The sequence below is a fragment of the Mustela nivalis genome (assembly GCF_964662115.1).
Source record: "Mustela nivalis genome assembly, chromosome: 6".
Classification (NCBI taxonomy): domain Eukaryota; kingdom Metazoa; phylum Chordata; class Mammalia; order Carnivora; family Mustelidae; genus Mustela; species Mustela nivalis.
This window is the reverse complement of record NC_139025.1, coordinates 109,009,858-109,024,284: the sequence shown is the minus strand read 5'-3', so window position 1 is coordinate 109,024,284 and position 14,427 is coordinate 109,009,858. Positions and strand designations below refer to the sequence as shown.

General features: G+C 34.5%; 1 protein-coding gene and 1 long non-coding RNA gene across 13 annotated transcripts in view; both read left to right on the top strand.

Annotated features, from left to right (window-relative positions):
• TCF12 (transcription factor 12) overlaps positions 1-14,427 on the top strand; it is a 390,121-nt gene that overhangs the window by 66,612 nt on the left and 309,082 nt on the right. Inside the window, exon 1 of one of the 12 annotated variants that reach the window (XM_082733809.1) lies at positions 11,858-11,900. The exons of the other annotated variants lie outside the window; for them this stretch is intronic. The gene's annotated coding sequence lies outside the window, so the exon portion shown is untranslated. Of the gene's footprint in view, positions 1-11,857; positions 11,901-14,427 lie in introns of those variants that run through there. 12 annotated transcript variants of the gene reach the window in all.
• LOC309866257 overlaps positions 1-14,427 on the top strand; it is a 67,376-nt gene that overhangs the window by 33,507 nt on the left and 19,442 nt on the right. The window lies entirely within an intron of this gene.

The window sequence follows — 14,427 nt, the reverse complement described above, 5'->3', positions numbered from 1 at the left end:
CGGGGTCCTGGGATCGAGTCCCACATCGGGCTCTCTGCTCAGCGGGGAGCCTGCTTCTCTCTGTCTCTCTCTCTCTGCCTGCCTCTCCATCTACTTGTGATTTCTCTCTGTCAAAAAAAAAAAAAAAAAAACCTTAAAAAAAAAAAAAGTTGTCAAGGAAAAAAACATCTCCCTATTTAGAAATAAAGGACAGATAGATGGTATTTGCCAAAGAAAGGTAACTGGCCAAGGTGCATGTGGGTGGGAAAAATGGTTTAAAAAAGAGAGAGACCATAATTAGAAAATGGCTAATTAAAAAAATTAGAAAGTCTTAGAACAAAAACTGTATATATAGAGAGAGAGGGGTGGGGGAGAGAAGGAGACGGAGAGAAAGTAAACTATAAGTATATATTTATTTAAGATGGTGACTTTCTTGTTTTCTGTGAGTAATTGGCCAATTATTTTGAATATAATATTTTAGAGTAAGATGAAGTTTATGAAATTCAGCAAATGGAAAAAGGATAATCGATTTTTAGTAATTGAGTTTGTTGGTTAATTGTTAGAAATTTGTACATATGTTTAACATCTTGCCTATACTGATTGTTGAGATACTTCTCTAGATAGAGGTTCTTAAACTTCGGCACACATCAGAATCACCTAGAGGGCTTGTTAAAACAAATACTGATTGACCCCATCCCCAGAGTTTTTGATTCACTGGGTTTGGGTTGGGTCAGAGGATTTGTCTTTCTAACAAGTTCCCCTGTGATCTGATGCTGCTAGTTGAGGAAACCTACTTTGATAACCCCTACTCTTGAATAAAAAGAGAACAGAAAAGATATATTTATGTGTAGCAACTAAGATCTGTCTTTGATGCACAAGAAAGTTTTTCTCTGTTTATGAGCAGTTAAATGTATATGAGAAAACATTCATTTGTTTTATAGGGAATCATTTGGAATCTTTAGCCTTCTGTTTATAACTTACAGAGCTTTGATATATAGGTGGTGATTTCATTGATTTAGGTCTAGCTTTTCTGAATGAAACTGAGCTCTTTGTAGTGTAATGTATCAAATAGAGTTATTTAGATAGAAGAGCATAAACTTCAGAGTAAGTGGAAATAGTGAAAATAGCAAGTGGTGTAAAGAAAAAGTATGATTCTCCTTATATAAAATTAAGTGGGCAAAACAAATCACTACATTTTTAGGGAAACATTTGGTAAAATTATTTTCAGATAGCAAGGGAATGATAAAGCTTAATTCAGTGTTTCGGTTACCTCCTAGGGGATAGTATACGCGTATGATATAAATACTTTTTTAGAGTATTGAGTAAGTCTAATAAAATACTAAAGTAAAATGCTCTATTTCTTATAAGAAAAAAATCTGAATGAGAATAAAACTCCCTTAGAGCTCTTTAGCTGGGCCTGCTGAATAACCCAGACCAGCACTGTCTTGATAGAATTTCTGCAGTGATGAAATGTTTTTTTTTCTATCTGTGCTGTCAAGTAGGGCTAGTAAGCATTTGAAATGTGGCTAGTTAAATTGAGGAACTGAATTTTGAATTTTAATTATTTAAAATGTATGTATAAACATGCACATATACCTGGTATCTACTATACTGGACAGTGTAATCTAGGCACTTTAGAACATGGGTTTTCCGTTGAATTCTTAATCTATTAATAATTCTCCAAAGAATATTCAGTTTTAGTTTGCTGACATTTTGTTTATTAGGTCATTGTTTTTTTTACTCTTATCTTGTGTTTTTTGACTACTGCTTCTGCTTCTTGTGTTTAGTGGCGGCAGTTTGATTTACTTTCTCATGGCTTATATTCCTAAAATGAGTGTTCGGGATCAGAAGCTGCTGTACTATAAAAATTATTGAAAGCATAGTAGTATTTACTCATAATATTATTTGAAATTCTTACAGAATCACCTTTTATGTATGTCAGGGTTTTATTACTTTGATTTTCTGTTGATTTTATTTAAAATACCTCTCTATTGACTATTCTGAGCCCCCAAGCAAAATTCTTTTTAATTAATTCATTTAATACGTAAGTCGTTCAGTAAGTATTACTTATTGTGAACTATGCATTCCTGAGAAATGGGGAAAGATAGAGGAGATAGACTCTGACTTATGATGTGAGTATATTTGGAAGTATTTTTAGGAAGCAGAATGCACCTGAGAAAACGCATCAAAGAGTCATATGAAATAGCTGGAGGAATGAGAATAAGAAAGTATATGACTGGGAAGGGACCAACCAAAAATGTTTATATATTTCTACTTCATTATGTTGTCACTTGATGGTAACAGAGATTATCCACCAAAATTCTTAGCACTGTTCTTGTTACTTTGTAAAGGATTTGATTGAATTTGCACAATATTATATTTCAAAAAGGACTTATAAGATAGAAAGAACTAAAAAAAAAAAAAGACAGCTCAGTTAGAGAAAAAGGTAAAGGATCAAAGGGGATATCTCCATCAAAGAAGATCCATGAATGACCAACAACACTTGTAAATGTGCTCAATGTCATTAACATTGTTATCAGAGAAATACAAATTAACACCACAATGAGATAACATTGCACATTGACTAGAGTGGCTAAATTAATAACAATAACAATAACAAGTGATCATTCCACCTGTTCCTGAGGATGTGGAGCAATTGGATGTAAGTACTCCTATGTTTACTGCAGCTTTGTAACTGCCAGGATATGGAAGCAATCTAAGTATCCATTGATAGATGAATGGATAAAAAGGATGTGGTCTATTTCTCGTGGGCCCACACACACACACACACAGAGGAATACTATTTGGCCATAAAAAAACAATGAGCTCTTGCCATTTGCAATAACATGGATGGACTTGGAGTATATTATGCTAAGTGAAGTAAGTTAGGCAGGGAAAGACAAATACCATTATGATTTCACTTACATATGGAATCTAAAAAACAAAACAAGTGAATAAATAAGCAAAAACAAAACAAAAGCAGACCTTAAATACAGAGAACAGGTTGCTAGAGGGCAGGGTGTTGGAGGAATGGGTAAGTGAATGAAAGGGAACAGGAGATAGAGGCTTCCAGTTTTGGAATGAATAAGTCATATGGAGAGAAGGTACAGCATAAGAAATACAGTCAGTGGTATTGTAATAGCATTGTATGGTGACAGATGATATTTTTGTCCCAGGCAAATTGAGTGGTTCATGTCTTCTCCATCATTCAGCTGTTTATCACCTTTCTGATTTTATGACTCAAAAATAATTGATGGCAACTCCTGTCTCATTATGGGCATAGAGACACATTTGCATGTGTGAGCAAGAAAGAGACTTTGGAAGATCTTCACTTATTTCGTGATTATTTCTGATTCCTTACTGTGCTTTTCAAAACTCAAGGTAGGAGCATAGCTGAGTTCTCTTACATCAGAATATCCTGTCCAAATCTAAATTCCCTTCTATATCAGACATAGGAGTCTTATTTGTAAGGCCTGGTTTTAATATTCTTTCCTAAGGCAATTTCAAAAACCTCTGCACCTGTTTGGTTATCTACTTCGTCTCACATGTATTTTTAAACAATCTTTAGGTGCCTAATTTTCTAAGTATGTCTTACTTAAATAACTGAATTTGAATCTCTTTATTGAGATAAAGCAATCAGAAGTGAATCTGCGTGTATACAATTAATTAATTGCCCATTAGCCTGGTAAGGAGAGAAAATGGTTTGGAGTTTATTTACATAAAACATTAATATTTTGAGGTTTTAAAAAGGACCTTGATTTTTCATGTTATAAAAACAGCATTATAAGAACAGGGGTGCCTGGGTGGCTCAGTGGGTTAAAGCCTTTGCCTTCAGCTCAGGTCATGATCCCAGGGTCCTGGGATTGAGTCCTGAATTGGGCTCTCTGCTCAACAGGGAGCCTGCTTCCCCCCATCCCCTGCCCCACCTCTTGCCTCTCTGCCTACTTGTGATCTCTCTCTGTCAAATAAATAAAATCTTAAAAAAAAAAAAATAAAAATAGCATTATAAGAACAAAACAGAAGCCCATCCAACTTAATCTTACCAAATTAGTTTTAATTTTTATTTATTGAAAATGAGCTTTTAGCTGTTTTCTTAAGAAATACACATTTTTCTTCAGATCCATGATTTAAATGGATTACCTAGCTCAAGTTGCCCTCCTCTATTTTGGTTATTGACCCCCAACCATCCTTAAAAATATGCTTTCATTTTAGAAAATGGGGATAAAAAGGTCACCTGTGCTAATAGCAGCTATTTTGGGAGGTTGCCTTGTCTACCAGAAATTCTTGGGATTTGTTAGCCCTTCCACCAAAGTCCAATTTTGGAAATATTTATTGAGCATTCTTCATTTGTATTTGGGTATTCTTTAGTAGTTTAGGCTGCCTTCAAGTTAGAGCACTGTTGTGGAGAAAGTTAATCTTAGTGCAGGGTGTGATGAGCAGAGTGATAAGAAATACAGAATGTGGGTGCCTGGGTGGCTCAGTGGGTTAAGCCGCTGCCTTCGGCTCAGGTCATGATCTCAGGGTCCTGGGATCGAGTCCTCCATCAGGCTCTCTGCTCAGGGGGCCTGCTTCCCTTCCTCTCTCTCTGCCTGCCTCTCTGCCTACTGTGATCTCTCTCTGTCAAATAAATAAATAAATTAAATCTTAATAAAAAAAAAATATATATATATAGAATGTGTTGGAGGGAAAGAAGGTAATATACAAGTTAACCTCCAGATGGGCAGAACTCAGAAAATACTGATTTCAGGTAACATTTTGGAAACATCCCTCTTCTAATCCCCCTGAGTGTTAACTTGGAAACTGTTGGCATGGAACATATTTTTTTTTTTTTCAGGAGGAAGTTTGGGCATTATACAACTTAATATTTTTCTAAAAAATATTCATGGCCTTTAACACATTTTTACCCATGGTTCTAGCAAGTAAGAAGCCTGAAAATGATTGTCTACTTCCAGATCTTTTTTTTCTTTTGTCGTTCCACCGTCCATACCCCTGGGTCTCTTAAAGGTTCACTTCCATGCTATAAATTCTCAGTGTTAATTTAAAAGTACAAAAGAAAGAAAAAGGCAGGGGGATTCGATTTAAGGAAACATGGGAATAGAGGAGCTGAAGGAAGGAAAGCTGAAAAATCCAGGTCAAGAGTACTAAGCCAGTGTTTACACAGTAATGAGAGTGATGTCTTTATGTGGTTAGTAAATTTTCTATGATGGAGCTTTCTGAAAAGAAAGTTCTGAAATTATTTGAAAAGTGGCAACATAAGTTAAATAAGTATTAAGCTTTTCAAGGAGACAATTTTGAAGAATAGCATAGTTTTGGGATAAGTGTTGACATGCTTATTTAGAAAAGAATTAGTCTTGGTACAGATCATATTAAATGGTTTAAAATAGCCGGTGAGTAGAACAGCTGTTGGATGCAATTCATTATTCCATGATGAAGTACAGAACTCTTGGTCTAGTTTTTAGGATCAAGCTGAGTTTTCTGTGCCTTTGATTTTAGCTACCTTTTAAGTCAAACACTTTGGGACTTGTTGAGGTTTCAGAAATAACAACATAGAGGAATCAAAGATGACTAGTTTAATAAAAATAAAAGTTGGCTCATGCATTTTGAAGTCAGGTATTATACATTCTTTAGCATCTGAAACAAAATTGAAGCTTCCTAGTCTTTATGAGATAGCCGCTTAAAAGAACAGACTTTACTGCTTCTGAGGTAGTAATTATATACCAACAGTCTGGCTTGCTGGAAAATGAAAAAGAAAGCTAGCTGTGTAGGCCCAGGTCAGTTTCATCTATGTGTAAGATATTCCTTCTCTAGATAGATCATAGTATAAATTGAGTGGAAATGGACACTGGCTATGTTTTCAGAAGCTCATGGTTCTATTATTGCATAAACCATGTAATCCTTTTTTAAAGATACCTTTTTTTTTAACCTCTTAAATGGTAGGTCCATTTTATTGCTGATTCTCACCATGTATACTTTTCTCTGCCAAATGTTTTTGAAGTGTCGTTTATTGTCTGGACAGTCTAAGTGCATTTTTAATTCCAGTTTTATTTATTTACTCCTTCAGTAGATATTTTGGGTTTCTTCTGTTTGTGCCTTCCTACAGAAAAGTTAAGACTCTTTATCTTATGTTTTTCTTTAGTTCTTCATGGTGGTGGGAGAATTGGGAAGCATAAAAACATTTAAACTTCAATGTTGCGTTTATTTTTATTTACAGTGTTGGCTTAGTGTATAAACTACAGGTTGCAAACCTTACAGTTAGGGTCTCTCCTTTGTTTGCTCTATGTTAAGCTGGTTGACTAATTCTATCTATGAAGGACAAGGTTATAATCAAACGGGATGCCCAGTTATGATGATAGGATGCAAATTAAAAATTCTTTTTTTTTTTTTTAAAGATTTTATTTATTTATTTGACAGACAGAGATCTCAAATAGGCAGAGAGGCAGGCAGAGAGAGAGAAGGAAGCCGGCTTCCTGCTGAGCAGAGAGCCCGATGACGGGCTCTATCCTAGCACCCTGGGATCATGACCTGAGCTGAAGGCAGAGGCATAACCCACTGAGCCACCCAGGCGCCCCACAAATTAAAAATTCTTAAAAGACTAACTTCCACTGTTTTCTGGTTTTCTTAGACAGTGTGGTCAACTAGAATGAAAAGCTGCAAGTCTGTATAATGTCAAGTATATTTTAAAATTGCATGTGCTTTGAAATGCTAAAAATTGCAATCTCAATAAACATGTAGTCAGTAAGTATTTAATAGAACATTTACTGTTTTTCTCGATTTGTGGATATTCAAAGACAATTAGGAAACTTTTTTTGCCTTTAAGGAAATTATGGTCCTCTTTGAGGAGACAAGGTTAATAGCTGTGAAAGAACTGAAATTCTAGAGTAAGTGACATGACATGAGGTTCATGAGAGTGGTAAAAATGAAAGGTAAGGATTTTAAGCTATTGCTCGTGTGGTTTTGACTTGAGCTTAAACATCAAAGGAAATGATGTAAGATCTGTTCTATTTATTTTAGAAAATTGATTGAGTTACTTTTTTGGGACTATTTATAAATTTTACATTAGTCCTAGAATTTTAGATTCTGAAGAGAATAAATTAGGTTAAATTTTTTTTTGTTAAATTCTTTTGTAAGAATGTTTTATAAAAAGGGATGTCCATAGCAAAATAATTTAACGTTATTTTGTCTTTTAGAATGTTTTTATTATCTTTCTCCTATTTGTGTATATATGTGTGTGTATGTATGTGTGTGTGTATTCCTCTGTACCTTTACTCATGCTGTGCCCTCTGTTCATAATGCCTTTCTCTGACACCTTAGGCTTAGCAGTTTCTCAACACCCACATCCTACTCCACATTCCTGTGTTACCAGATCAGTTGTCATCTGACCTCTAATTTCAGTCTTTTTTTTTCCCCCCCGTAAGATTTTGTTCATCCTGCCAGTCATCTTTGGTTATTTACTCATGTGCCTCTCCTCTCTCACATTTGTGCTTTTCTGGAAGATAGATACTATTTGCATATGTATTTGGGATGCCTAGCATAATACTGGCCACAAAGGAGATAAGTGTTTAATAAATTATTGAGTTACCTAAATTCTTAGTACTCAAAACTAGAGTTTGGTTTTTGGTATTTGTGGAAGATTAGGCTATGACAGGGTCATCACTTTAATGGATTTATTTATGTTGAGAGCTACAAGTTTTCATTTTTCTCTGTATTTTCAGTAATTAGGCCCAATGGTGATTCATCTAACAACATGAACTTATATAAGTCATTTGATAAGATACTAAACTCATCAGAGTTTGCTGAAATAATAAGCGTCAAATAGTAGATTTTTTTTTTTTACAGAAAGTTATACATGTATATATAAAACAAATTCTAAATTTAGATGTAAATTTATTAAGTGAATATTGCACGTCTACTAAGCTCCAGGCACTCATATAGACTTTGGAGATACAGTGGTGAGCGGGACATATATAAGTCCATGGAGCTGCTTGAAAAGTAAAAAGAATAAAAATAAAGCATGATTATACTGAAAAATGAAAAATTTTAAGCTTCTTGGTTGATATCACTAGATTAAATTTAATTTAGATAATCACGTTTTATATGTCTAATGTATTTAAAAAGCTATATACGGTGTTTAGAATCCTTATGCTTTAAAGAATATAGGTAAATTCAAAATTTCTATTGATTTTTATGGTGACTACATCTAGTATAAGTATAATTATAGATTTCCATAAAATCAGTAATTAGCCTGTTGAATTTCAAGAGCTGCTTTGCTTTGCAATAACATAGTATCTGCTTCATTTACTTTTGTGATGAAGTAGCCAAGTTGTTAATTTCAGACAAATTTGCAGAATTAATTTCAGTAAATATTAAATCACATTTTTGCTTTAAGTTTCACTACAGTTTAAAGAAAGGAACCCCTATATCTACATCTTAATTATATAGAACATACTTTAATGTTTCAAGGAAGAAGAATGCATTCTATGTAGAAAACAGATGAAATGGAATCTCCTTGACTAGTGATTTAATTCAAAACATATCTTATCTGAGAGGTAAACAATATCATTTAATTCCAAGGTAACTGCTAATGGAAAATTTTTTTATATTCTATCTTAAAATACATCATCTGGTTTTCTTACTGTAGATATGCCTTCTGAATTATCTTTGGGGTAGGTATTAGATGAGTTGTAGGGCTTAGATAGTTGGGATTAAAATAGGTAACAGTTCTACAGATGAATTATATACAGTGACTATAGGATGACTACAGAGTATGAAGGTCAAATGACATATTTAAAGTTGAACAGAGTCAAAATAAACTATTGTTATTAATGCAAAGTTATTATTAGAAATAATAGTAACATTAAGAATACGGGAAATTCTGGGCCCCTGGGTGGCTCAGAGGGTTAAGCCTCTGCCTTCGGCTCAGGTCTCAGGTCTCAGGGTCCTGGGATCCAGTCCCACATCAGGCTCTCTGCTCAGCGGGGAGCCTGCTTCCTCTTCTCTCTCTCTCTCTGCCTGCCTCTCTGCCTACTTGTGGTCTCTCTCTGTCAAATAAATAAATATAATCTTAAAAAAAAAAAAGAATATGGGAAATTCTTAGGATTCAAGATTCCTGGCTTGAATATTTTCTGTGAACTTTAAAATGTATTCAGCCCTCTTCTGTTACTTCTGTGTCTCCTAGTCACTCTTTGGCTGCTATTGCTGCCTGTAGTCCAAGGTAATCCTTCCTTGGCAAAAGGGAGATTAATAAGCTTTAAAGAGAGGAGTTAAAACCTGAACATTATTGTGGCTCCCTATCTTCTTCTCTTCCTTCCTTTAGAATTTATGGAAGATTGGAATTAATGAAAACTGTAGAGGAGAAGCAGATAATATAAAGTAAACCATATTTTTAAATATAAATATATTTCTTGGAGTGCCTGACTGGCTCATTTAAGTCTTCAACTCTTGGGTTTGGCTCAGGTCATTTTCTCAGGGTCTTGAGATCAAGCCCCACATCAGTCTCTGCATTCAGTACAGAGTCTGCTTGAGACTCCCTCCCCCGCCCTTCCTCTCCCTCTTCCTCACATGCATGTGCACATGGCGCTCTCTCTCTCAAATAAATAAATAAATAAATAAATGCTTAAAAAATATATAAAAATAAAAGTATTACTCCACAGTTACTTAGCCCCCAAACCTTAAAATTAGATTTGCTTTAGAATCCAGAATTTCTTGGGGCGCCTGGGTGGCTCAGTGGGTTAAGGCCTCTGCCTTCAGCTCGGGTCATGATCTCAGGGTCCTGGGATCGAGCCCCACATCGGGCTGTCTGCTCAGCGGGGAGCCTGCTTCTCCCTCTCTTGCTGCCTGCCTCTCTGCCTACTTGTGATCTCTCTCTCTCTCTGTGTCAAATAAATAAATGGAATCTTTAAAAAAAAAATCCAGAATTTCTTGAAATTTAAAAAGTAAATTAGCAATATATATTATGTATTAAGTAACGTCCCCTAGAGGAATCTATGGTAAAACCTTATAATCAAATAAATCAATATTTCTGAGTTGAAACATATTGACATGCACATTGAGTGGAATAAATGAGGGCTATAATTATCTTCATTTCAGGTTTTACCACTAAATAGGTTATTTAAAACTGTGGTTTTTAGGGGCACCTGGGTGGCTCAGTGGGTTAAGCCGTTGCCTTCGGCTCGGGTCGTGGTCTCAGGGTCCTGGGATCGAGTCCCACATCGGGCTCTCTGCTCAGCAGGGAGCCTGTTTCCTCCTCTCTCTCTCTGCCTGCCTCTCTGCCTACTTGTGATCTCTCTCTGTCAAATAAATAAATAAAATCTTTAAAAAAAAAAAAAAAACTGTGGTTTTTAGAAATTTTTGGATTTTAAAATTTTTGAATGAGGGATTTGGACCTGTCTGTCTTTGTTTTGATATTCCCAAGGATCTGTAGAACCTATTTCTGTGAAGAAAGATATACTGTTCTTCTGTTTTGATCTTTATGAATTGTGTGTGTGTGTGATTGAGATGATGTGTATATATAGAAATAAATATGTAGTATGCATACACGTACATATGCATATATACAGATTTAGGGAAGCATGTGCATATTGTGTTTGTGTATGTGTGTTGGAGAGAGTGAAGGAAAATGTGTGTGTGCGTGTGGATGATAGGGACAGGGAGTGGTGAACTGGGTCCGTTTAGCTATGTTTTATCTTTGTGCTTGCTCAGGTTTGGTTACTAACATGGTGTGAAATAAAACCTTAATTGTAGTTTCATAGCCTTGTTAGCACTTAAGCTCATCATTGACAAAGTCTGTTGACATAGATAAAACCTGGGAATTCTGTGTGAGGTTATAATCAGAACATTCTGTGTGTCATATAAATTGATAGTAAAAAATATTAAACTAACAGTTAAATAGAGTTGGCTTAAAGTACTGTTTTACTAATCCTCAAGGAATATGAAAATTTTTTTAAAAAGATTTATTTATTTATTTTAGAGAGAGAGAGCACATAGGCAGGAGGGTCAGAGGGAGAAGGAGAGAGAATCTCAGTCAGACTCCCTGATGAATGCAGAGCCTTACCTGGGACTCAGTCCTAGGACCCCGAGATCAAAACCAAGAGTTGAATGCTCAATTCTTGAGTTGTACCACCCACGTGCCTCTGTATGAAATGTTTTGGGTGGTGTTTAGGCACCCAAAGAAGCCATTTTACTTTGCTTATTTAATAATTAGTACACAGACTGTGGTTCAAGACAGGAAGTGACAAGTATCTGAGCCAGTTGGAATGGTAATAGGAATTTAGGTAAGCAGAAACTAATGATCCATATTGGAAATAGGCCAGGGCATTGGGGATTAACACCCTCCCATTATGAAAAGTCCCATGAGATCTCAGACGACCTCAAGAGGCTTGCACTTTTGTTTGTAAGAACCTTTGTAAGATGGTTCTAAGACACTGTGAAAAATACTCAGGCTTTCATAATGTAAATACCAGTAAATGTGGTTAGAAATTATCTTCAGTTGTATAAACTAAATATCAGATGAAGTCAGATGAAATAAAATCCTGGGTTGAAACGTAGTGTTTCTTTTTCAGTATTCACAATCTTCAGTATTTTTTTTTCTTCCAAATTTCTGTTTGAATTCTAGTTAGTTAACATATAGTATAATATTGATTTCAGGAAGAGTTTTTATTATTTCTTAAATTTAAGGTCCCAGATCTTTACAGACATTACTCTTTGAGAAGCTACACTTTCATACCCCTCCAATGCTTCTGTGATGCTTTTCTCCAGACTCTGTGTTCTTTGCTGACAGCAGCAATTGTGTGTACTTTGTGAGGTCAATAAATGCTGATTCCTGCAAGAAGAAAGCTCTTAGGAAGTGAGCTTAGACATTCTGAAGAGGAAGCCCTAAGAATGAGGCAATTGATGAGGAGTATTGCAAAGGACTATTTAAAAGTGTGAGTCAGAAGGCAAATTAATATTACCTCCCTCGGGTATACCAATCTTCATATGTATATTATGATTTATTTTTTTTCTTACCTGGTGAGTTTATCCAGATATGTAGATGGTAGCAAGTTGGCATTATCAAATCCCTTCTTTTTCATACCAAAAAGCTCAATTAGTATGCTTGTAACTATAGTTATTTTCATAAAAAATATAAAAATGAACTTCAGCCTTGTAATTTAAGGTTATAAAATAGATGGCATTTCGTGAAGAAGAGCTTGTCTTTAGAGTGTATCTTTACCCCATCATGCCTACTTAATAAATTCTAATTTTTATTATTCCTTTTAAGATAAAAAGCTTAGGAATTCTATAACCTGTTTAATTCTGAACAGTTATTATTTCCTGTTTAAATGAGGAGCTCAACAACTAAAAAGTTAATTCCTGCAGTTTTTCTGAAATGATAGAATTTAGAAGCTATACGTGGTAAAACCAATAGGACTAACTATGAGCCTAAGGGAATTACAGTTATGGGGATTTTGTTTTTTATTAATTTAAACTGTGTGTTTTACAGAGTGGGCAGAAAGGGAAGGGGAAGATTCTGAAATTATACCCAACAATTTTCAATCTTCTGTCAGCCTTTTGTGATGCTACAGATGACTGTAGTTTGAAACTTGAAATCTGAAAGATTTGTGTTTTGTATGTTTCACATACTGTTGGGTTTTTCCACATGGTTTACCATAGCATGAGTGCAAGATCATATTTATTCTATAGAACTGAAAAACCAGTGACTTGTGTTCTAGAAAGATGAAAGTGTGGTTTTATTCAACATTATAAATAAATTGCCTTACATTACTGCTTACATTTCAGTTTTCTGGTGTGCATATTATCAGTTGACTAAAATTAATATGTTGACAGAATCAGAGGGAAAAATTGGGCTCATGTTGCTCAATAAAATTGAAATGCTACTTTTTAAAATAAAACTTTACCCATATAGACTGTTATGTATGATCTGTGTTTCCATGAGGAAATGTTGATTAAGTAGTTTCCATTTTGGTATTACAGTATGTCCTTTTGTAAGTTGCTGACTGTGAAAAAATTTTTAAAGTCAAAAAAGCAGCTCAGCTTAAACCCCTGGTATTTAGTATGGCAGATACAGAAATAGAAAGCTACCAGCAGTTTTATAATCTATTGAATTTCTATATATCGTTTGAAGTAAATTAGTTTTAAAAGTTTTTAAAAGATTCTGTTGACTATAGGACTGAATTACTTTGTATATCCTTATACACAAAGGGTCTTTTTTTACTTGATTTTCTAAATACACATCTACAGTTTTTTTTTTTTTTTAAAAGGTGGCCCTAGCTTAGAATAAGTTGCAAAATTGTCTCTGTTATCTGTTAGAGATGTTGGTAACCTGTAAAATACATTAATTAAATGTAATTTTGACAAGATTTATTTGTATGGAATATTTAGCAGGGTAGACTTATTTTGGAAGAAATAAAATGTCTTTAAAATCTTAAATAAGTAACTTGTTTTTGGCTTTTTTGAGGATTTTGACTATCCTTGGATCTGTTAATAAATATATACATATATATATAAAATTTTAAAAAACGGGGAAAAAAGGAATTTGGATTTATAATATTAGTCTACTTAAAATTTTTGAGGATAAGGCCAATAACTTGAATTTTGGTGTTTACTTGCAAAGTGCAGTAATTTTCAATAGTATATGATAGTAAGTCTTTGCCTTTATGAGACTGAGTCTTTGCCTTTAAATTATTATTGATAAAGGCTGTGGAATGTGGCTTGTTTTTTTCTGAATAAAAAGTTTATTTCTCAGGGCTTGCTTCTGTCATCTAGAAGAGAGGGGCGTGGGAAACTCTTAAAACTACTACTTTATATGAAGTTAGGACTCTAGTTAGTGTTAAGTGGCTATGGAATCTTTTATTACTTTGCAGCTTTGGCACATGGCATGATCAATACTTTTTACCTTTTTTTTTTTAAAAAAAGAATTTTATTTATTTATTTGATAGAGAGCACAAATAGGCAGAGCAGCATGCAGAGGGAGCAGGAGAAGCAGGCTCTCCACTGATTAGGGAGCCCATTACAGGGCTCCATTGCAGGACTCTGGGATCATGACCTGAGACAAACGCAGCTGCTTAACCCACTGAGTCACCCAAGCGCCCCAGTCCTTTTTACTTTTAAGAAGTTGGTATTTTTACATTTCAATGAGATTACATTTAATAAGATTAAATTAACAGTGCACTATAAAGGGAACAGAAATGTTTTGTGGCACTTGAAAAGCTGTTGTTTGTAGTCTGATAGGCTGTATTCTAATTTAAATTTGTGCTTTGGGAGAATTAAATTTGGACTTTAACATCTTCAGAAGTAAGATTTACGTGCTTTTTTTGTGATAAACCCAGGAAATAAACTATAAGACAAAGAATGGTTTTTGTTTCAGAACACATTTGGAGAGGTGGCTTTTAAAATGTCTTCTAACCATTCAAAATAAACCTTTTATTTATCAAGTTAGAGTTACATTGGTTA